The following is a 25,492-nucleotide window of genomic DNA, read 5'->3' on the forward strand; positions in this document are numbered from 1 at the left end:
GTAGGGGGCATGCAGGACTCAGCAGATCGACGTTTCCCTCTCATCAATGTTTCTGTCTCTCCCTCTCCCTCTCTCTCTCAAATCAAGTAAAAAAAAAAAGAAAAAAAAAAAGAGGCAGAGTCTGGTTTTGGTTCAGTAGCCCCCTGGACCTGGGCCAGCCTGGAGCCCACTCTGACCAATATAGCAAAAGTGACAGGGTACAAGCTCCATAGCTCAGTCCTCAAGAGGCCCTTACAGCTTCTGCCTTTGCACTTGGAACTCAGCCTCTGCGTGAAGATGCTCAGGCTAGACCGTGGCACCATAACAGATCACAAGGAAAGAGAGGTCCCAGCCTTCCAGTGTCTCCAACAGGTGACAGCAACAGAAGAACCAGCCACCAATCCACAGAGTCACAAAAGATTAATTCGTGTTGTTTTAAGCCACTAACTTTGGGGAAGGTTTGTTACACAGTGAGATGACAGATACAAATCCTAACACATTACAACTCTGTATGTCACTTTTTCCACTTATGAGCAAGTTCCACTTTGCTACATAATTTTCATTGTCACCATTTGATAATTACATTAATGTCCATCCAGCTAATGTAACCCCTTTTCTACTGCGGGATGTTTAGTTTGTTTCCAGTTTTCCACTGTTAAGAATAGAATGAATAGCTTCATATAATAATACCAAAATGGAAAAAAATTCTATTTCCTTAGGAAAATACCCAAGGGTGGGATTACTAGGTCTGAGCTTATAAACATACTAATGGACCCTTAAACAATGTAGACACTGCGAATTCAGAGAGAAAGATACCTTGAACCATGATGAAAAAGGGGTTAGGGGTAAACTCAGCTATGCAGAAACACGGGCGTCTAAAGCCAGGCCCCTCACAAACTGTTGCTGGTGTGGCCAACACTTATCAAGGCTCCCAGCTCCAACCAAAGAGGAAAGAGCCTGGAGCACCTGTCCATAAAATGCACCCACAGCTTCCTTCCAAACACTCAAGGGAAACAGACGGTTAAGTACGAGACGTTGCTCAGTTAGATTTTTGTAATTACCAGCTCAGCCAGATTTCCTGAATGTGGCAAAACGAAAGGGAATCTGGTTATTCTAGAAAATAACCCAGGCTTCCAGGAAAGGTGCAATGCCCAGAGTCTCAGTCACCATCTGACCCCTTGACTCACTGACCCCATCTCCCTCTTACATGTTCCCATCCCCCGAAGGCAGGCTCCGACCTGGTTCCTGACTGCTTTGTGGGGGGCAGAACCACAGTCCCATCCATCTCAGGGCCAGCCCAACACTTTGCGGTATGGTCTGGAGAAGGGCCCAACCCAGCCACCCTATTCCACTTGGGAAGCAGTATCAAAACCAAGCTTGTACTTGTCCTACCTTGACTCTAGTTTCGTCACTGACTTGCCCGGGGGCAGCTGGAATCACAAGGAAACACTCCCCCGTCTCCCCAGAACTCACTGGAGGCTCACCAAAAGTCCTAGGAACGGCTGACTCAAGTTTCCCTGGCAGAGAAGGTGGCTGGAAACGGAGGTGGGACTTGCAGCCAGAGACACCCCTGTAGCAACCTGCTACAGTCCAGAGGGCTGCACTCGCAGTAGTTATTACAAGAAAAGGGCTGCCTTCTGCCCTCTCCCATCTCCCATCGACGGGGCTGAGTGGTGCCCTGGGTGCTCATGCAGGAGGGGCCTACGTGCAAGTGGTCAAGAGGAAAAGCAGGACACCTCTACTCAAAGCAGCATCATTCACAAGAGCCAAATGTGGAAACGGCCCAACTGTCCATGGACGGATAAATGGGTAAAAAAAGGGTGGTAACCCGGCCGGTGTGGCTCAGCAGTCAGGCATCGACCTAGGATCCAGGAGATCGAGGTTCAATTCCCGGTCGGGGCACCTGCCTGGGTTGCACATCCCCGGTGTAGGGTGTGCAGGAGGCAGCCGATCAATGACTCTCTCATCAGTGATGTTTCTATTTCTCTTTCTCCCTTCCTCTCTCTGAAATCAATAAAGATAGATTAAAAAAACAAATAGGTGGTATATTCATACAATGCAATATTATTCCGCTTTAAAAAGGAAGGAAACTCTGGCATATGTTCTAACATGGATGAACCTTGAAGACATTGTACTAAATGAAAGAAGCCAGACACAAAAGAACAGATTCTGTTGGATTTTACTTACATGAGGCACCTAAAGCGGTCGAATTCATAGTCAGAAAGGAGAATGGTGGTTGCCAGGGGCTGTGGGAGGGGAGATTGGGGAGTTGTTTAGATGAAAAACTTCTGGAGATAGATGGAGAGGATGGTTGCACAACAGTATGAACACACGTAATGCCGCTGAACTGTACACTTACAAATTCTTTCACAATTTAAGAAGAAAAAGAGCAAAAGCAAAGGTCTGTGACAGGCCAAAAGCCTTCCCAGCGCAGGTTTGGATGGAAACACTCACACACACGGGCTCCGGGCTACAGGCTCCCTTCTCATCACCCTGCATCTACCACAACAACAAAGAGCTGGTCACTCCTGGGACTGACTCCTGTTTCCTGCTCCCTTCCTGGCCAAGTCCACCTGAGGGAGGACACAGGCTCCACTCCCCAGGCAGGATCTCCCTGCAGATTCCCCGGCCGCTGCCCCCAAGAGAACACACACGGAAGGAGAGAATCAGCCAGAAGGAAATGAACTTGGGTCCTCAGGGTGATGTGGAGGCTGCAAGCAACCGGGGGTGAGGGGGGTGAGGCTGAGCTGGACCAGGCTCAGCTACTGCGGTTCCTTTCTCATCTGTTTCATGTACTAAGGTGCCGTCCAAAATGTCATTTAAACAGAAGGACTCTGTTTCTAAAACAAAACAAAACCGGTTGAAAAATTCACTGCTTGGAAATTGACCCTCTGGGCTTTTCCAACTGATGAAAAAGGCAGCTTTTCATCTTACACTTCGCCACTTAAAAAAACACACAAAACCACACACACCCAAACCTTCAGCCAGCTATGCAGCAGCCAACATCCTCTCCTGCTATCTGTCACAACAGCAACAATGATAACAACAAAAGGAGAGTAACGAGTGTTATTAGGCAGCTTAGGCAGCTGAGGCGTGCCAGGAGCCTGTAAGTGCTTTTTCTGCACACATCACCTCACTGTATCATCGCAGCCAGTCCCTGGGTAGATAGATGACTTCTACAGATGATTGCCACTCTACAGATGAGGAAACAACCATCCTCCATCAATTCTCAGGCATGCATCTTCCACAAATTTCAACAAAAATGAAAGTGGGATCTTAAATGGAGGTGTTGCCTTCCTTCTGAGGGGCACATCAGCTAACGGTGTGCGCACCATTTAGGGAGTGTCAGAGTGAATGAACTGCCCATGTGCACCAGGACCCCAGCTGGGACTGGGCTCTGTGTCCCTCAGGAGTTTGAGCCCGACCATCCCTCAAGGGGGGGTTCACCACACCTCTCAGCCCAGCCCCTGCCTCACTCAGGAACTCCGGAACTTGCCAACACAAGTCAGCAACACTGTTATCCCACAGCCTGGCTAGTGTCTGCCCTGGCAGGCCGAGCCCTGGACATTCCCACCAGGCTCAGGGGCATGGGTGTGGACACAGGGCTGGCTGCAAGTCAGCCACATCTTCTCCGGATGGCTGCCCTGAGATGGCCAGCTCTGATCCAGACAGGCAAGGGGACAGCTGGGCAGACGAGCCCACAGGTCTGAACAAAACCTGGCAAAAGTGGTTCTCAAGGCACCGCCCCAGGAGGCTGTTCTGTGGGGAAGCCTAAAAGCCTCCCCAAACAGAGTGCATTGTCAGAGTCCCCCTTTTGTGGTCCCCACCCTCCCAGCAATAGAGAGGAAAGCCCGCCATCCCTCACATCTCCAAGTCTTCTGCAGATGAGACGATGATTTATGACTAATTCATTCCTTGGTCCGAGCAATACTGGAAATGGGCATGCAGCGTGAAGCTGCCGCATCTCTTGGCCTGAGAGCAGGTTGTATCTATTTCCCTTTTCAAATGAGGAAACAACTCAAAACACAGAGTCATAAACACGCTGTCCATCAGAATCAGAGGGTGGCCCATGGAGGCTATCTTGTGTTGGGAGATATACAGCAACACTCATGGGTGGAAGCCACGCATGGATGCAGTCTGCAATGCCCCTGCACTCCCTGAACAAGAACTGTGCTCCCTCTGAAGAGGCTGACAACCCTGGGCCCAGAAAGCCCAATGGGGGCTTATTCCAGGCCCTGGCCACCTGATGAGTCTCAAGCACCTACACAGCAACCACTCCAACAAGCTTCCTACTGCACTTCCTGCTGAGGCCCTGGGGACCTGGACAATGGGTGTCCCTGTAAACTCCAAATTCCGTCACGGTTCCCAGGGACACGTGTCAGCAGGCACACATCCAAGGATCACAGGCAGCGAAGGGATTCAACTGTGATCACAGCCCACCCTGCAGGTTCTTGGTCCTGCGGAGCCAGCGCATCCGCCAATCCTAACCACAATGAGTACTCCATCCACAGCTTGGAATCCAGGCTGCAGGCAACGGGTGTGGCCATATGCCACAGCAGCTTTTCTCCTGCCTGCAGTCCTCTGCCTGGACCCTGGCCAATCAGGCAGCAAAAGTAACAAAGGGGAACTCAGTGCTGGACTCACAGGGAAGAGGAGAGGCACATGGGAAAGCTGCAGGCCCCTACTGGAGGTCAAAGTGTCCAACTTCCCCATCTGCCACCTCTGGGACCCATATTTTTGTGCAAGGCTTCGGGTGGGACAGACAGAACCCTGGTTATGGGAAAGGGGAGCCATAAGAGAAAGGGGTTTTGTTCCCTGGCACCCTGAGGAGAGCAGCCCCAATCCCAGAGAGAAAGCCTAGACTCAAGAAGGAATTGGGGACATAGTGAGAGGGGAAGCTCCTCTCTTAGACTTCACCCCAGAATGTGGTGTGGCCTGGATCTTCCAAAAGAAACATGAAAAGAAAGTACAGTGTCTACCAAAAGCCATGTACTATATGACCTCATTTATGTGAAATTTCCAGAAAAGTAAAATCCACAGAGAGAAGGAGCAGATTGGTGGCGGCCAGGGCTGAGAGAAGGCAGAGGGAGAGACTGCTATCGTGTACAGGGCTTCTTTGGGGTGTGAAGAAAATGCTCTGAAACTAGACAGAGTGGCGCGTGCATCACCCAATTCTGTGACTATACTGAAAACCACTGAGCGGCACACTTTAGGTGGATGAACTCGATGGTAAATTAAATCTCAGTAAAGCTCTGAGAGCAGAAAGGATAGGGACTGTGTCAACCCATCCATGTGATAAGATGCTCCTCAATACACACAACTTGGAGGAATCTCAAGTGCCCTCTCTAAGCAAAAGAAGCCAGGCCCAGAAGGCTACACACTGGGATTTCATTCCACATTCATTCCACATTCGACATGCAGGAAAAGGCAAAACCACGGGGAGACAGAGTACATCAGTGGTTGCCAGGGGCTGCGGGTGGGGCAGATGTCTACAAGGGACATAGGTGACAGAACTTTCTGGGGGTGACAGAACTCTCTGGGGTGATGAAGCTTTCGGGGTGATGTACCTGCTGTGCATTTTGACTGTGGTGGTGGTTACACAATTCTGTCATAACTCACAGAACAGTACACCAAGAAGAGTGACTTTCACAGTCTGTAAGTCACATTTCAAGGCACACACACACACAAACACCTCTAACGACATCATAGCATCTTTTGAACCTTTGGTATTTTTAATTTAATTTTAATTTTTATCATCACCCAAGGACATATTGATTGATTTTAGAGAGAGAAAGGAAGAAAGAGAGAGAGATCGATGTGAGAGAGAAATACTGATCTGTTGCCTCCTGTACAGTCTGGGGAGATGAAAAAGTTCTGAAGACAGACGGTAGCGGTGGTTGAACAGTGTGAATGTGCTTAATGTTACTGAGCCGTGTGCTTAAAAATGGCTAAGACGGCAAATTTTACGTCACTTGTATTTTACCACAACCAAAACAACAGCAAACAAACCCCACAACCCCAATAACTCCCCACAGTCCTAAGTGACCATGAGTGCTCTGAGCCTGGTGAGGCCCTGACATCGCAGCCCTGGCTACGGCCTGCAGCCAGCCACAGACCCTCAGTGTCACGCAGAACCACGCACGGCGTGGGAGGACGGGCACTGGAGGAGCACCAGCTGCTTCTCTCTGCCTTTCCAGCCAGTGGTTCCAGCCCAAGCTGCTCACAACCACCGAAAGGGCCTGACTGAGGTTTCTGGACAGCGACCCCACAGCAGCCTGACGAGGAGTCAACTGAAGCCTAGTCCTGCACACACAGAAGCTTCTGCCTGTCTGTTTTGCACACGGACACAGAATACCACTCTGTCTGGACTGGTGCTCACCAACAGGAGACTGTGAGCCAAGGAGCCAAAATGAAGGTGAGTACAGGTAGGTACATCTGCCTTGGCCACAGCAAGGCTGTGACCTGGGGGAGGAGCTCTGTTCCGAAGGAGTCCAGGAGCCCATGGTGGCCCAGGCACACTGCAGGGTAGGGCACAGGGCTGGCAGGGGGGGCTCTCACACCCCACATTCATCTTGCCCTCCATGCGGGCACCCCCAGAAGCCTTCTCTGACCCATGGGACACAGCAGACCACCCCACCTCATCATCAGCCAGTCCTTTGCCCCAACACCATGCTCCAGCTGCCCCAAGCCTCAGAACCCTGCAATAGGCCGAGCCATCCCACTCCTCCATGCCTCTAGGCACAGGCCTGCCTCTGCCTGGAATGCTTCTCTTCCTTCCCCGGCCCCACAATGGCCTAACACACTCCTCATTTGGGTCCATTCAAGGCCCAACTAATGGGCTGCCTTACTTGCTCTAACACAACAGACTTAGTCCCTTCTCACTGCCTACCTGGTGCGCACCTCCATCACAGCTCCCGTTTGTCAGCTGTTATGTGTCTATGGGGTCCTTGGGGTCAAGGACTGTGTCAGAGCCTAAGCACAGGGCTTGGACCCCAGCAGCTACTACATAAACTTCAGATGAACAGACAGATGGACAGATGGATAGTTGGATGATGGGTGGATGGTTGAATGATGGATAGATGGTGGGTAAATGGAAAAATGCATGGATGGAAGGATGTTTGAATGGGTGGATGATAAATGAGTGATGGATAATGCTATGGACTAAATGTTTGTGCAACTTAACTCCCAATGTGACGGCATTAGGAGGGAGGTCTTTGGGAGGCGACTAGGATATAGGGGTAGAGCCCTCATGAATGGGATTGGTGCTCTTATAAAAGAGATCCCAGAGAGCTCCCTTCCTTGCTCCCCCTGCCACGTGAGGACAGAGTGAGAAAATGGCCATCTATGAACCAGGAAGCGGGCCCTTACCAAATCTGTCGGCACCTTGAACGTGGCCTTCATAGCCTTCAAAACAGTGAGAAATAAAATCCTGTTGTTTATAAGCCACCCAGTCTATGGTATTCTGCTGTAGCATCCCAAATGAACTAAGGCAGATGGTTGAATGAATGGATGACGGATGGACGAACAGATGATAGATGGTTGGGTGGATGGGTGATGGATGGATGGAGTGGCTTAGGCATGGCTGCTGCCTTCTCGGGCACATCTGCTGCTAGGAAACAGGTGAGCAAGAATTTACACACATACCAGGGGCTTGAGGAAGATTCAGGATTCCAACACCCTGGTCCCTCAAGGTGGAGGGTGTGTTTTGTCTTATTTTTTTGTTAGAGCTTTGATCAATTAATAACTCTTTAACCTTTTCATTATGGAAAATTTCAAACACATACAAAAACAGAGAACACAGTATCATGAGTACCCACGTCCCATCCCCCAGCTCCAACGATTGTTAATCTGTGGCCAGTCTTGTTTCAGGGGATCAACAGTCAACTCTGGGAGCAGGAGGGAGCACAGGAGAGAACAGGGAGTTGTTAACCAGGCAGTCATCTCCCATCCCAGCTCTACCACTGGAGCGAGTTCCTGGAGGAAAGAGCCCTCAGGGGACAGGAAGACTGACCCTACCTGCCTCACAGGTTCCACGAGGAAATCATGTGAGCTCCTGAACACGGACGTAAGACACCCACGCATGGCTCCGCCACCTCATTTCATAATCACCAGGAATTCGGATGCAGCTCTCTGTAGAACAGAGTCATCAGGGCCACCAGGCCAAATCTAGCCCATCACTACCCGTTTTTGTGTGACCAGGGATCTGAGAATGGTTTTAAATGATTACATTTGTGATGATTATATAAGTACCTTGATTTTGCCTCTCAGCCACAAAACCTAAATTAGTTACTATCTAGCCCTTTAAGAAAAGGTCTGCCAAACCCAATACTGCAGAACAAAGAGCAGAGGCTCAAATAACGGCCTTTGGTTTAAAGCCAGAGTCTGCCACAGAAGCTTCCCCTTCTAAGCTCCTGCTGTCTAAGCATCAGCGTGGCAGGCACTACCTAGCTCCCCGCAGGGTGCAGTGGGGCTCAGATCCTGGATGGCTCACAGGATCCCGTTACAAAGCGTAAAGCCAAACTCGAGTGCAAAGTTCCAGTAAAGGGGGGTGTGCATCTCTCTCCTGCAAGACCACAGGAGAAGGAACACTGGAACACTCCAGGGGGCCCTGGGGGTCAATGTACAGTGAACCAAGCCTGCCAGATGGAAAGAAAGTTCTGAAGGAAAGTGCAGGCCTGCACTGAGGCATCCTTGCCTCACAGGAGTGCAGATGGTCAGTACAGATTCCTTCCTGTTCTTGTGCCCTGCAGACAGACCAACCCATCCCTGGGGCTGACCAGATCAGCAACACGGCAGTCCCTGCTCCAGCTGGCACTGGGAATGCCCAGAGAGCTCCCACTTCAGGACGCAAGCCTCAGACTCTGATCCCAGGTGGGGCCTTCACAAGGTAGCAGGCTGCTGGAAGACAGGTCACCTGTGATGTAGGTAAATGATGCAAATGGTACCCCAAGGTACCAAGGTCCCTCCAACACCACGGATAGAGGTGCACGTAGGCAACACCTCGCACATAAACCCTGCTCATGTCGGCACTGGCTTCAGCAGTGTTCCTGACCACACAGGGCTGCTCTGGCTGGCTAGACACCAGCTGGCACTCCCAGGCAACCCCCTGCCAACCACCTGCCTGGACACCATCACCTCTGCCTTGGCAGACGCCTTCCTGCTGTCCATGCTCTGCATTTCAGCACACTGTCCAGGTGACACATGCATAGCATCTGAGCATCTATGCCCGCCCTGGGGTTGATCTGAGGATCTGAGGGGTTTGCTGACCCCTGTCCCTGGCTAGTGAGGCAGTAAAGGAAAATGACAAATCAACCAGCAAAGAAGCATCCTGGTTCCCATTAAACTTGCACCAAGAGTCAAATCCACCCCCTTGCCCAGCTCCCTGGACCCCAGTCACTGCAGGCAGCCAGATCCAACTGGGGTCTTACACAAAGACTGCTTCAGGACACCTGCCAATAAGGTTTTCCAAGTAATTTTCTGAGAACTCAGTACGACATAATTTAATTTAGAATCACAAAACTAAAGGCACTACTGTGTAGTTTCCTCATTTACAGGCAGGAATTCAGGGGCCCAGGGATTTAAGTGATTTACCTAGCATCAGAGTAGCAGCCGACTGCATAGCCAAGATGGGCAACTCCGAGCAGGGAAAGGAAAAGGCGTGGCCCAACTCTATAAATCCACAATCTGGGGATGGCTAAGACTCCTGGAATGCTGGCTTTCAGCTGCAGGAGTACTAAAAGAATTACGTGGATGCCCACTGCAGTGTGAGACAACTGGTCAGTTAGAGAAATATCCATTCCTCTCTTTTCCTCCCCAAGCCCATTACACCACACTGCTCTCCCTCCAAATGCAGCCTTGCTGGGTCTGCCCTCACCTCCAACCTACACCACCACATAACCTACACCCTGCAAGTCCCTAGGCACGGTGAGGTGTTTGACATGACCAACCCAGCAGCGTCCTGCGGCCTAGCCCAGCTTCTGCTGGCTGAGTGCGGCCATGGACTGCTTTCTCTCCCTTCTGTAAAGTCCCTTTTCCACCTCAGCATTCAGATTCCTTGGAACTTCCCTTCAAGCCACACAGGAACTCAATGGGCCAGAATTAACTGGACAATGCCATCCAGCAAACCAAATCCATGGCTGGAATGCACGAAAAAGCAGCCAAAATGCTTTTCGGATTCAGTTACAAGCAGTCCAGAGTAGCAATAAACTAGCCAGTTTCATGATAAACAAGGGGACAGGGAGTTCTTTCCATACCAAGCACCACAGAACTGACAATAAACTGTCATGTAGCCAGGAGCCTCAGGGACCTTTCCAAATTATAAACTGGACCTGTGTGGCCCCAGCTCAGGGGCCTCTCCAGTTTCTGGGAGCATCAAGGAATTGAAAGTTATGGTGGGACCCAACTTAGGGCGGATGCCTCTTAAAGCAAATCTTAGCGTCAGCTCCTGCTTATCTAGATTTGGGGGCGGCAAGGCCCCACCCAGCTCAGCCTTTCCATCACCTGATGGAACCACTTGGGTAAAGTCTTGCAAAAAGAACAACAGCAAGGGAGAAGTCAAAGGAGAGCAGAAGATTAACTGAAGCCAAGGGTAAACTAGAACAGTGTTTCTGGAAGGTCATCTGGCAGTAGATATCAAGGGTCTTAAAACCATCCATACCTTTGGGTAAATCCACTGGGAGACGCCCACCCTGGTGGAAGGAGGCAGGAATGCAAGCAGAAACCCATATAAAAAGATGTCCCCTGAATGCAATTTAAACAATGGAATATTAGTCAGTCTTAAAAAGGAAGGAAATTCTGAAACATGCTACACCAAATGCTAAATGAAGTAAGACAGTAATAGCTTACGATTCTGTTTATATATGAGGTACCTAGAATAGACAAATTCATAGAGACAGAAAGTAGGATTGTGACTGCCAAGGGCTGGAGGGAGGGAGGAAGGGATGGAGAATTATCGCTTAATGAGAGTTTCAGTTCTGCAAGATGAAGAGCGTTCTGGAGATGGATGGTGGTGATGATTGCACAACAATGTGAGCATATTTGATACCGCTGAACTGTACAATGAAAAAATGGTTAAAAGGGTAAAATAACTTTTATGTTATATATATTTTACCATAACTTTTAAAAATTAATGATGCAATGTATCAAAAACTATTGACTTGTATACACTTTAAATGGATGAACTGTATGATATGTGAATTATATCTTAATAAAGCTTTTAAACAATAATAACCCAGCTGCACACAGTAAACACTTTAAATGTCCAACAAAATTATTAAAATTAAACTATAACTCTTTACAAAGCAATAATGTGGCCATTAAAAAGGTTTACAAAATATTTAGTAAAACAAGAAAACGCTCCCGTTAATTGACACAAGCAGGACACCCAAGTACACAGTGAAGGGAACCAAAATTCTGCCACCCTGAAGCTGCTCTACTGAACTGACTTTAAGCTGTTGATTAAGAAATAAGACTTAGAAGGAATCTGTGACTCTTTCCCCTTGCCTGCCCAAGAGTTTCAACAGAGAAATCTGGTTTGGGAAGGGAGCCTTGGCTTAATCCTTTGAGAATCTTCAGCCCTGGGTCGGTGGCTCAGTTGGTTGGAGCGTCATCCTATACACAAAAAGGTTGCAGGTGCCATCCCAGGTCAGGGTACTTATGGGAGGCTACCGATCAGTGTTTCCTCCTCTCTCTTTGTCTCTGTCTCTCTCTTTAAAAATATCAATAAAAGCATATCTTCAGGTGAGAATTAAAAAACAACAACAATCTTTACCTGAGCAAGAGGATTCTAAGCCTGTTAGCTAGATATCCTGTGTCCCACTATTTCTCAGTTGCCTAGCAAGAATTTTCCTGCCATATATGTTCTGCTCTTCCTCAACTACCTGAAAATTGTCCATTGCTTCTGAAATCTACCAGCCCATCCCCTCTCCTTACTCCTTTGTCCAAAATGTCTTATATATCCAATGTTGCCCTACTATCTTTGGAATGTTCATGCCTATGTGAATTCCCTATGCACATGTATTAAAATTTGACTTTCTCCTGTTAATCCGTCACTGTTAATTTGATTTTAGCCCAGCCAGAACAAATTAGAAGATGAGAGGAAATGTCTTTTTTTTTTTTTTTTTAGCTCCCACAACAGCAAGATCTCTGCTACATAAAATAACTATAGGTAAGATTTTATATAAAATCAGGATAAAAAAGAAAATCTTCCTTAACACTGAGCAGAAACCTGTCTCCCTGAAGCTTCTAGTCATTAATAATAGACCAGCCTTCCAAATATGACCCAAAAGAAATCCATTCCCTCTTCTACGTGTCAACCATTCAAAACTTAAGCCAGTGCACATGGATTCCCAGAGGTGAAGGGACTCAACCCTGGCTATAGAGGAAATCACCCAAGGAGTTTTTTCAAAAACCTAGGCTCTCTCGGAGGAGAAAATCAAACAGTCACATGTGAAATACCTAGTAAAAGGGGCAGCCTCAGAGTTGGGAGCAGGAAGAAAACAGGGACCTCAGTTCTATAACAACCAGGAACCAGATTCTGCAAACAACCTGAATGAGCTTAGAACTCAACATGGAGCTCTGACAGGAATGCAGGCCTGGCTGACGCTTCAATTGTAGCCTTGACAGACCCCAAGCAGAGGACCCAGCTGTGCCACGCCTGGGCTGCTAATCCATGAGAATTGGGAAATTAAAAAACATAAACAGTAAAAGCCTTACCGATAAGATTCCCCAGGAGTGACCAGCCAAGTGTGTGTGATTTTTTTTTTTTAACTTCAGCAAAGGCTATAGACTACATGGGCAGCCAGGGTGGAGACTTACTGCCTTCAATCTCTGCCAGGCCAAGCGCTCCCATTTCCCATAACCATTTTGCTGATAACCTTCGGGCTTAGAGGCACTGAGCAGAGAAAACCTATGGCGTCCCAGAGCCTAGACACTCCCATGGACACCAGGCAAGACTTGGGCTCCTAATGTCACATGCTGTCCTGCTGACACACAGGCAGCCCCAGTCAGATGAAAACCCCCAGAGTGAACCACAGACCAGACCAGCATTTAAAAAGCCCCCTCAAAGCTTCAAAACAAAATAGCTCTAAAAGGGAACAGCCAAGGACAGCCCATGGATCCTGACCCACTGCTCCTGGCTGCTCTGTGCACCCCAGAGGCTCAGCACGGGGCGGCATGGGTGTCTGAGCTCACACCATGATTCCTGCAGGTCCAACAATGTCCCCACAAGAAAGTCCTGCCTTGGCCTTTGATGTCCAAGGTCTTATTAACAGGCACGCCCCATCATGTCCCATCTTAGAGTTCCATAAACATAAAGTGACCCTCCTCCCCTTGGAATGACTCTGATTAATTCACATACTTGAGGGAGCTCAGTGCTTTGAGGGCCAAGGAGAAAGAAGAGAAAAACAAACACCCATTTTCCATCTTCCTCCTAAACTTATCCCCTATACTCACAGGGGCGACCAGAAAGGGCACTCTGGTTCTGGCAGCCATGTCCCTGCCAACTGTACCCTAACAGCTTACTGACAGCTTGTACCTGCTAATTACAGAACAGGTCCCTTGTTGGCTTTCTGGGGACCTGGCTGCCCAGCCCAACACAGTGGACACTCCCATAAGAAAGCCTGGTGCTTCCTGAGCAGTTAGAACAAAGTGCTTCTCCCAGACAGCCCGTGGGCCGGGTCTCAGCCCATTAACCTTCCTGGACTTCCTTGCCAGTGTTTCTGGAACCTGACACGGCAGACTTTGCAGGGATAAATAAGCAAGCACAGGGCTCATAGGGCTGGGAAACCAGGAGATGACAAAGTCATGCTGAGACCAAGTCTCCCACACTTCCTCACACACTCCTTTCTGGAGCCCACACACCTCTTTCTAGAGCCTCAGATAGCCCTTTCTGGGGCCTTGCCTGCTCTTCCACAGCGAAGAGTCTGCTGCAGGGACTCACACCATCTGGCCGCTAAAGAAACGCCACAGGAGAGGAAACCAGACTTATGTTAATAATCACAACCCTGACTTTTTAGGGCTAAATTCTAATAGTGGCTCACCAGCTGCTTCAGGGGATAACAGGGCCCATCTGACTGCTCCATGACAAGATGCTAGTCACAGGGCCTCCCTACCTGGCACCAGTGAGCCTACCCAAGTGCATGGTAGTCTCAGATCTCAGACCATTACCCCAACTCCACAGGACCCCAGAGCCAGGCTTCGCACCTGACACCCCATCAGCAGAGGGCTCATCACTGTGTTCCCCTCCACCTCCCCCGTCTCCAGCTGCGGGAACTCCACTGCCGCAGCCACCCCTTCAATCCCCTTGCCCACCATCTCCCTCTGTGTTAGCCACATGGCAGACCTCCCTGGCTCCTCTCAGACCTTCTCCGGGACCCCCACCCCAGGCCTCCTGAACCTGCTTTCTGGCCTAACTTCCATCTTTGTCTCTCTCCTCCTAATTGTCTCCCCACTCACTTGCCTCTCTAGTCCCTAGGTCCCAGAGTGAGCCATGTCAATGCCCTTGAAACATAGCCACGTGCCCACAGGCCCTTGTGACCAGACTCCTGCAAATCCACGTCACCCCTGGTTACTATTCAGTAGTAACCTGGCCACTCCTCTGGTGAGGCTGCCAACCTCTCCCCAAGACCCATATACACCTGAATCACCTCCACGGAGTCCCACTTGGACCATTCCCCCCAACAGGGACCCTGTTCCATTGGTCACCTCCTCAACACTCACTGTCCAGGTTGCTTCTCCAGCAGATGGGGACATGGCCCTGCTCTGGGAACTGAGCAGTCCCACAGGTGGACACTTAGGGAGCACTCAGACCCCCAATCCTAAACCCCTGACCACACAAATGTCCTCTCACCTCCCCACCGCCAGAATTCTGGGCACAGTGGTCCACACGCAGCTCAGACGCCTCCTCTCTCCACACATCCCCTCCCCTGCTCCTGTGCTCCTTTTCCCTCCAGCCTGAGCCTTCTCCCAAAGGCCACATCCTGCTGCACACCTGGAGGCCCACCGGCACAGCCCTCACTACCCCCAGGCTTGCCTCCTTTCTCTTCAGTCACCCCCTACCAGTCAGCCCACTAGTGTCCCCTCCACCCTCCCATTTCCACCTTATGCAGGACAACTCCAGGGGGCCCCGACTCCCATCGGGTCATCTCATACAGCATCCGTCGTCCTCTCCCCTGCTCAACAATCTTTAGTGGCTCCCTATCACTGTCCAAGAAAACACCACTCTTTCTCAGCCTGGCTTCTGGGTCCTACACAGTATGATCCCAACCCTCCTATCCACGCACCTTCACCTCCCGACTGCACACATTTTATACCAATTCTCCAACCAACTGCTCTCTCTTGAGCATGCTGAAACTTTCCAGCCTCTGAGCTCTTGCCCACTCCAGACTATGCCAGGAACATCTTCTTCCCCCTTCCCCTCAGCCACAGGATAGATGTGAGGCTTCCCTTCCTGCAACTCCATGGCTCTGTGGAGCCTTGAGATCTGCCCCATGTTAGGGAATTTTAGGTGCCTTCTTGTCTCTGCTCCCACCCTGGTCTGCAGGTTCCTCCACCCCAGTTAAGGGCTGAGTCTGAACCATCTATTTTCTAGGTCATCAGGAAAGGCAACCAGTCTTAAAGAACAGATCCGTGTTTTCCCATCAACTCTGCCTCTTAAGAAACACTGAATAGTTAACACGACTGAAATGCACACTTAAAAATGGTTAACATGGTCAATTCTAGGTTACATGCAATTTTTTCCACAATGAAAAACAAACACTGAAAATAAAGGAGGGAGGCGGACTCAGCCAGATCCTGGTGCTGCTCAAAGTGGCTGTGAGCAGGGTGCTCACTGTCCTTGTCTTTGCACATTCATGAAAATTTGAAAATGGCAACTTTTTTAATGAAAAAAGCACCTGTAAAGTACGTGTCAGGTAACAATATCATGCCGACAAACACAGAGGCAGACACACTCGCCCACGTTCCTGACAGAGAGGGTGGAACGCTTGCAGAAGTCAACAATCCTAAATGAGTTACATTTTCTGGTAGAAGGTTTCAGAGGTGGGCAAAGACGAACACTGCTTTTGCACGCACCCGAGTGAACATGCCATGCTGAGCATCCACCTAAGAGCACTCAAGAGTCAGTTCACCAAGATATCCAGCCAACAGGACAACGGCTCTGAGCCCACACAGCGACCCCAGTGCCCCAAGAGGATGGACGAGGTGGACATCACTGGCCCAGCCTGTGCATCCTCCAGCTCATGTCACAGTCACTCCATGACATCAGGGACAGCCACAGGACAAGATCACCCTATCTACTAAACTAGGAAGAAGTACAAACAAGCCCTATGGGTGGCCTTGAGGCCCTCACCTCGGACAACTCAGCTCTGGGGGATCCCGCTGCTCCTCCACAGGGATCCCACGGAGGGAAGGCACTCTGTAAAATGTGGAATACTACCCAGAGTGCCATCTGTCCTTGTCCCTGGACAGAGGCCTCACTCAGCTCAGTCTCTTCATGGCTTGCAGTCCAGCTGCCACCCAGGCCCAGCAATAAAACGTCTGAGAAAGAAACCTTGAAGACATCCCGCTAAGTGAAACAAGCCAGACACAAAAAGGCAAGTACCATGGAAGTCCGTGTATATAGGGCACCTATGAGCAGTCAAATTCACAGAGAGAAAGGAGAATGGTGGGTACCAGGGCTGGGGGAGTGGCGAGTGAGGAATTATTGCTTAATGGGGGCAGAGTTCCAGTTTGGGAAGACGGAAAAGCTCTGGAAATGGGTGGTGGCTGTGAATGTGCTTAATGCCACTGAACTGTACATTTAAAAAATGTTTAAAATGGTACATTTTATGTTACGTGTATTTCACCACAATGAAAGGGGAGACGGCTAGGGGAAGACCACAGCCCAAAAGGTCTCTGGATGGAAAGACCCATCTGAACAAGTGGGTTCCAATACATGGGCCTGAGAGGCAAAGCCACCAGGTTGGAGGCTGAAATAAGCTCAATCACCCAGCCCCCTTCCCTGGTGAGCTCCTGAACTCTCAGTTGCCATTTGCCACCCAGCATCCCATTGCCCCAGGGTCTGGCTCCATCAGTCCCTACACACACGGCCTGGTCACAAGGCCCAAAGATTGCTACAGGTTCAGGTAACCCAGCCCTTCAGGCAGTGGCGGTTGGGCATGGCTAGGGGACAGCGTGTCACCCCAAGTACCCCTGAGGCTCCCTGGGAAACACTGCACAGCTTCTTCACACTCTATACCTCACAGAGGGGGCTGGCTCCTCACCCACCCTGGCATACTCCTTGCAGCACTTCAGGAACACACCACGAGGGCCAAGTCCACCTCTCCAGTGGCCTCCCAAAACTGTATACAGGGCAACACCCTCTGGTCTGCAAAGTCCTTGGAAATCTGCAGATGCAACCTGGATATGCCTAAGCATTAGTAATTTTCAGAGCTTCCTGTCTTCCTCCTTTGTTTCCTATTAAAATAAGAGAGTCTGTGGTTTTTACCTCCTCTCTTAAGGCCTCACAATCACTAAAAATGAGAACAAAGTGGTCCTAAGCCTTCCCTCTACAAACCTGGGGCTGGGAGTGGCTCTATGAGAAAAACCAAGAGATCTCTATCTCCCTCCAGCTCCTAGCTTCCAAGGCCCCCAGAAGCCACCAGGCCAAGCAGTCCAGGAATATTGTAAGAGGGCCCCATGCTACCCCACAGGGGGTTGGGGTGGCCCAAGCACAGTGTGTGGCCCCGGATACACGTGGCTGACGGAGCTTCACACAATGCAGAAGCATACATACCATACCTTTAAGATTCAAGAATTCCACTCAGCCCAGGAGGACACTATGAGAGGAACAGAGGGATATGAAGGCTACAGAAGACTCCTCCCCACTGGAGCTCATACGGGACACTCTCGGTGAGACAAGTGGGTGAATCTACTAAATTATGCATTTATTCTTTAAAATGCCTTGCTAAGTGGTGTTCAATCAAGTGATGTTAGATGCCCAAGGGGGCTACTCTAAGAGACCATACACTCCCAGACACCCGCTCTGTGTACTCACACTCCCACAAGGCCTCCCAAGGCAGGGGTGTCCCCTGCAGCTGACAGAATTCGATCCCTGCACAAGGCCACATACTGGCTCCTGAGCAAGTCCAGATCTTTTACCTTCGAAGTCTTCTCCCGGACCAGGCAGATATATGTTGCTTCTAGGAGGTGGCTTCTAGAATGCTCACCTTGTTACATGCATATATGTTATATGCAGAAAATCTCTTCCTGTTCTAACTGGCTTACCAGCTGATCCTAGCAGCATTTACTTAAAGGGAGCAGTCAGGCATTAAAGTGAAGTAAATCTTCGAAAGCTCTTCTTAAGCCAACAGAGAGGCACTTGAGTCGAGGATCTCCCCATGCTGTCCGTCCCTCATTTCCCAGTGTCCCTTGGCTGTCTCTTGGCCAGCTGGAGATGGCCCCTTTCTAGCACTCTCTGGTCACCAACCTTGCTCCCTGAGCCATGAGCCTGACACTCTGAATAAGAGGCCAGGCACCTGTGTCACACCTTCCCAGCCAGGCACTGTCCCTCAGCATCTCCCAGAACCTGCTCACAGATGCACCAACTCAGGTCCCTAACCCTAGACTGTCAGATAGAAAAGGCGGATGGAGGGTGGTGTCCTTCCAATATACCCGTCCTCTTGGGCTCCTCACCACGTAACTTGCTGCAGGAGTCTTAGCAAAGTGCTCTAAGAGGACATGTGGAAAGTTAGAAAATCCCTTTCTCTGGCAGATTTGCAAAATAAGAGACAACACTTCTGGATGGCTGATACCTTCAGGGACCTGCCCAAAGGCCAGGACCAGGAGATTCCTATCATAGGACTTAGGTTTATGTGGCTGTCTCCCTACCAGACTGAAAATAACCTGCTAGGAGGCCTGTCTCATGATACCCAGCACCATTCCTATCTGACACAGCAAGTCCCCAGACATGTTAGCAAAACAACTGGTCGAGGTCCCCTCCACTTCTGGGGGAGTCGCCCTGTGCCCACGCTCAGGAGATTGGCCTCACCTTGCAGTCTGCGGAGAGAGGCCAGCCCCAGCCCCCCTGCTGGCCACCTGACCTGGGGCGGGTTATTTCAGGCTTGTGTGTTTGTCTCACACCCCTGGGACCCAACCAGCCGATGGCATATAATTATGATAATAATCTTGCTCCAGCCACTTCACAAGAATGTTTCGAGGGCACATGAAACGGCGTCCCCACTACACAGGTGGGGCGTCGCAGACTCCCGGCCTCAGACCTCGGCAGGTGCGTCTATGAACCTGCTAGTCGCGTCTCCTTGGGCCCCAGCTACCACCCCTGTCCAGTCATTTTGCAAGGTCACAGAGGTGAGTACTCGAATCCAAGACACTAATTAGCAGGCCCCAGTCTGAGCATTCGAGACACTCTCTCAGGCTTAGCAGGGAAGCCCAAGCCTCAGCAAAGAAGGAAAAATAATCTCCAGATAGTCTCCGAAGCCAACAAGTTTCCTTGCCAGAGCACCTGTGTCATTAGGCCCCAAAAGTCCACTGCCACTTATTAGATGGGGTTAGGAGGTGTTAGGCCAGAACAGGGAAGGGGCTGAGTAAACAGAAGCCTTGGAGATGGGGTGTCATTCCATCTTTGACTCACAAACACAGCACCGCAGACACAGACAGACCCACATGTGCTGTCACCACCATCACATTAAACACTGTTATGGGCCTAAAGTGAGGCATGTCCTGTGGGACACTGAGGCAGGACAGACTCTGTCCTCATCAGGATCTCATTGCCCTGAAGGAAGTCAAACACGCTGATATATATAGTTAGAGACACAGTCAGGGAAGATGCTAAAACATGACAAAGGTTTTGTTTTGTTTTGGTTTTTAAAGGATAAAGCCCTTGGAGATGAGCCTTTTTACAAATCCATGACTAAAGCCAAAGGCAAGAGAGAATTTCCACGAAGACAGTGCTTATCACAGAGTTGATGCTCAATAAATACCTTTGATTGATTGAATGGGGGAGAGGAGGTAAAAGAAAGGTAGGTATAAACCAGGATTTAAAAATATGGAAAAAGCCTTAATAATAATCATTTTAAAATTTAAAGGAAAGAATTAAAGAACTGAAAGAAAGGAGCTTAACAATGACGGGGTCCAATCTCTAACTTTTCCGATGAGGCGAGTGATGAGGCATTAGGACAGTTCTCATGCCCTGCAGTATGGTCTAGGCCCCACCACACAACACTATGCTCAAATTCTTCTAAAACACAGCTGATGAGGCCCGTGCAAGCACCATCTCTCTCTGTCTTGGCAGCGCTTTCCCTTGATGCCCAATAAGGCACTCAGAGTGCTGTAGGCTGAATTGTGTTCCCCCCAAATTCACGTGTTGAAGTCCTAGCCCCAATATCTCAGAGTGCGACTGTATTTGGAGATCGGGTCTTTACGGAGGTGAGCAAGTTCAACTGGGATTGTTAGAGTGAGCCCTACTTCCATCTGTCTAGTGAGAGACATCAGGGGGGCGCGTGCACAGAGGGACAACCATGTGAAGACATAGCAAGAAGATAGCACTTTGATCTTGGACTCCCAGCCTCCAGAACTGTGAGAAAATACATTTCACTTCTGCTGTTTAAGCCACCCAGTCTGTGATATTTTGTGATGGTAGTCTTAGCAAACTAATACACTGGGCCACTTCAAAAACATGGGTGTGAAAGCCAAGACAATACTGCTGTTACTAACAGGTGTTTTCCTAAAGGGAACATACCTATTAAGGACCAGACATGGGTAGTTAAGGGCGAGAATGCTGCTCTCAACTTCAAAAACCCTGCTTGAGTGAAATAAACCAGCCACAGAAGGAGAAATATAGGATCCCCCTTTTATGAAGTATCTAGGAAAAGCAAGTTCATGAAGACAGAAAGTAGAGTGGTGGTTGCCAAGGGCCGGGATGGGAAGAAAGGTGAGTTATTACTTAATGGGGACAGAGTTTCTGGTTGAGTGATGGAAAGTTCTGGAGATGGATGGTGGTGATAGTTGCACAACAATGTGAATGTGCTTAATGCCACTGAACTGGCATTAAAAATGGGCCCTGGCTAGGTAGCTCAGTTGGTTAGAGCACTGTTCTGATGTGCCAAGGTTGCGGGTTCAATCCCTGGACAGGGCACATACAAGAATCAACCAATGAATGCATAATTAGGTGGAACAACAAATCGATGATTCTCTTTCTTTCTCTCTCTCTCTCTCTTTCTCTATCTAAAATCAATTTCTACAAAAGCTTAAAATGGTACATTTTATGATATATATTTTACCACAATAAAAAAACCCATCACAGCCTGGCTGGTGTGGCTCTGTTGGCTGAGCATCATCCCATGCACCGAAAGGCTGCCGGTTCGATTCCCGGTCAGGGCACATGCCCAGGTTTCGGGTTCAATCCCCAGTTGGGGTAACACGCGGGAGGCAACCAATCGATATATTTCTCTCTCCCCCTCTTCCTTCCTCTCTCTAAAAAATCAATAAAATCATACTTTAAAAAAAAACAAAACCCATCACATGTTTCATAAATAACATAGTTTAATTAAAATTACTACATTTTTCTTTAAAGGAAAAAAACCCTACATGAGCCACAGGAATTATACTCCAGTCGGGGTCAAAGACTCCTATGAGGTTCCTAGTTAATTTAATCCACACTCGCTGCCCCCCACCCCAGCCTTGTAGCTTCAGTCAAAACTCAGGCCTATTGTTTTGCAACTTGAGAACACTTGAATTGCCCATCCATGGGCTGTGAACACTGTGAACGTGGAGCCCTCTCGGCCCACAGAGGCAAGCTGCAGCCAGCCTCAGGCATTGCTGTGTCCTCTCCCCGGTGGGCCCCAGCCTGTGGCTCACCTGAAGTCTTTGCCATACATGGGTCCTCTGGGCCACGGGACTCCCAGCCAGGGGTGGGGGTGGCTACTGAGCAACAAACGAGGCAAAAGGGAGAAATGGGAAAGGCAAGTTCCCCTGCACCCACACATGTCAACAGCACTCCCAGCTCCTTTAGTGAGAGGTTCTGGAATGCTTCATTCTTCTCCCAAAACACGAAAGCCATCCTTCCCAAGCCAGGACACGCTTGTAAAGTTTGATCTAGATTTCCTTTCCACTCTGCTGATGACTTTAGTGCTCTCAAGACTCAGACCAGTTCTGTCCACTCTGCCTCTGTTCAAGGAGTGGAGGAGTCTGTACTGAATTTAGAGGTGATCACAGGCTCTGGTCTACAGAGATGATGCAACTGGCATGAGGCCTGGGTGACCTTTCACTGCTCCACAGTTACTCACTCTAACTGGTCACTGGTCCATTCAATCATCCAAGAGAAAAACAAGGCAGCATCATTCTGGTGACAACACATCCCCAGAACCCAAAGGGCAAATTAAGCTGCTTAATAAATGTGAAAACACAGGGCAGCAACTTGCATGAGAGCCCAGGAAGAAACATGAGCTCTAGGGGTCACATCTCACAACTGACACCTGGAAAAGGGCTGAGGGGCACACAGGGCTGGGTGTTCAGATTAAGAATCCTCAGACTGCCGGGTAGCTCAGTTGGTTAGGGTGTTGACCCCATATGCCAAGGTTTCCGGTTTGATCCTCAGTCAGGGCACATATAAGAATCAACCAATGGATACATAAATAAGTGGAACAGCAAATCCATGTTTCTCTCTCTCTTAAATCAATACATTAAAAAAATTAATAAATAAAAGAATTCCTCAGACTATAAAAGAACTAAAAAACAGAGAGGTCCTTGGGTCCACTGGCCTTCTCTCTCATGGCAGGGCTTGCCAATTCCTCCAGAGGGCAAGATAAAGGACAGGGATAGAGTTAGGAAGAGACAGGCACAGCTGATAAGATGCTTCCCAAAGACGAGCTCACCTTCCCTACTTCCCAGGCCGACCTCAAAGCTGTGAAAAGGAGGAAGGAACCATCCAGTATGTGCTGTATGTCTGGCTAAAATGGCTAAAATGTGTTCGGATGGTAAATATTATGACTGTTTTACCACAAAAAGGCACAGTCTAGAGTCACAGAGGGCAGAAATGGGTGCCCCCGAGCCGTTGCTCCCGCTGCTCCTCAGGGCAGACAGCTCCCTCACCTTCTGCTGCCAGGCTCTGACTAGGGCTTCACAGGAGACCAGAAGGCAGGGATCCCTGCCTTCAAAATGCACAGTCTGTGCTACCACATGGATAAAACTTGGGGACATTACACCAGACAGAGAAGCACAAATACTGTGGGATTCAACTTATATGAGGCACCAAGAATAGTGAAATCACAGAAACAGAAAGTAGAGCGGGTGTTGCCAGGGGCTGAGTGTGGGGAAACGGGGAGCTGTTGTTCAATGGGTAGAGAACCTCAGTTTTGCAAGATGAAGAGAGTTCTAAAGATGGGCAGTGGTAATAGTAGCACAACAATATGAATGTACTTAATTCCACTGAACTGTGTAAGTAAAAATGGCTAAAATGTGTTCGGATGATAAATATTATGACTGTTTTACCACAAAAAAGCACAGTCTAGAGTCACAGAGGGCAGAAATGGGTGCCCCCGAGCCGTTGCTCCCGCTGCTCCTCAGGGCAGACAGCTCCCTCACCTTCTGCTGCCAGACTCGTACTGATGGGCAAGGCCCCTCTCTCCAGTGCTGCGGCTGGCCGAAGCTTCCCTGATCTCATCACTCTGAACACATAAATGGTGTGTGTGTTCCTCTCTCCCTTTAACTTGTAAGCTCCCAGATGGCCAGGACCACACTCTCTCCTTCTATGTAGACCACACAGTACAAACGGAGGGGCTTGCACACAGCAGGGCTCACAGCTGTTGCTGACCCACCCACTAGACCAACCCGGTCATGCTTTTCAGGCTCAGGATAGGGCGGTGGGAAGAACACCCTAAGGCCACTACATTCTAGAAGGAACAGCTCTGCATTCCCACAGGAGCCCAAAATCCCAGCTCTGCCATTCCCTGGCTGCATCCTTACCTGCAGAGGGGCAGCCCCAGCATGGGGTGATATAAGAGCCCAGAAGGACCCTGCATGGAGCACGCTGTCACCATGCCTGGCACATAGTGGCTTGTGGTCATTTTGGCTCCTCCTCTCAAACACTGGGGGGCCCTCAGCTCAGAAATACGAGGACCCACTCATCCAAAGGGATTCTGAAACTACTGGATCCGGGCCCCCATATCTGCTGCTGCAAAGAATGTAGGGTAACTTCCACTCCCACCTCACTGTCATTTTCCTCACTGTCCCTTTTCAGAGGTGCAGTCCTGGCCAGCAAGCTCCACGGCCATCTAAAGAACATCAGTAAACAATTGGGACAGAGACAGATGGCTTAGCCAGCAAGGGATCCCTCCTTGTCCGCCAGCCACAGCCCTTAGAGGAGAGTGCTGGGTACAGAGTTTAAAGGCTCCCAGAGCTAAATCAACCAGTAGTTTGAAAACCTAACAGGAGAGAGAATGTGGGACCTTGAGGACATTTGGAGAAGGATCAAGAAAGTCCTAAAAGTGAAGTCCAAGTTGTAAAATTAACTCCTCAGCCATTTACTGAGAATCTACCCTGCGTAACACTAGGAGCCAGGGTCTCAGGGGCAGGTGGGAGGAGCTGATGAGAGTGGGGAGAAGGCTCATAGGAGGCCCACTGAACCACATTCCATCCAAGTGGACACCACTTTCTGGAAACTCAGAATTCCCCACCAGCAAGGGAACATCCTTCAGATTGCAGGTCTGAAATTTTCTTCTTTGTTAATAATGTTCTCCTGCACCCGGCACTCAGGGCCAGTTCAAGCTGGCTCGCTCGGCTGACAGCTGGCCAGACAAGGCTGGTGCCCAGTGACCACAGGGCAATCCTCCAGACCCCAGACAAGCTGATATGCCTACAAAACAGGTTTCTAAATACAACCTTTCACCCCCCATCGAGGACTTAGGGGATGCAGCTAGGCGCAGGTTGGAGCAGCATGCTGCAGCTACACCCAGCTGCAAATGGAAAACCATCAACTAGATGTACCTAAAACAAACCGAGCAGAGTGCTGATCACAAAAGGGCCACTCACAGAGCCAAAAATAGCCTCACTTGTTTCAAGAGGATTCTGACAAATGAAGCACATACAACTCCATCAGCAGAAAAAGGAAAATCAATGAAGTGGAAAAATGGATCAGCCCAACAGGGACCAGAACTCCAGGAGATTCCTAACAGTCCCACCCCTCACCCTATCCCACCCAAATCCCACCCCCACCAACCCACCCTCTCCTTACCCCTGGACCTCAAAACCTAATCCCATCGGCCCAACGCCAGTGGAATTCGTACAGTCCAGAAGTTATATACACAATCCCATAGGTTTAATTTTAGGGTGAGGGCCAGACTGTGGATTGGGAACCTTAAATAAGCACCAGTAAAGCACTCATCCTTGGGACAATGAGGAGGCAGAGGCCCAATGAAGGATCAGAAATGGAGCTGAGGTGAGATGCAGAGAGGAGCCTGTGGGTGAGTAATGATGGGTGAAGTCTCCCACCAAACCAGGCAGATCAGAACAGGCGTGGCTC

The 25,492-nt window shown here is 49.5% G+C and overlaps 1 protein-coding gene across 1 annotated transcript in view; it reads right to left on the reverse strand.

Annotated features, from left to right (window-relative positions):
• The window catches only part of BCR (BCR activator of RhoGEF and GTPase), a 105,413-nt gene that overhangs the window by 77,907 nt on the left and 2,014 nt on the right, over window positions 1–25,492 (reverse strand). The gene's annotated exons all lie outside the window — the stretch shown is intronic.

This window comes from Miniopterus natalensis, chromosome 20, assembly GCF_054644295.1.
Source record: "Miniopterus natalensis isolate mMinNat1 chromosome 20, mMinNat1.hap1, whole genome shotgun sequence".
Classification (NCBI taxonomy): Eukaryota; Metazoa; Chordata; class Mammalia; order Chiroptera; family Miniopteridae; genus Miniopterus; species Miniopterus natalensis.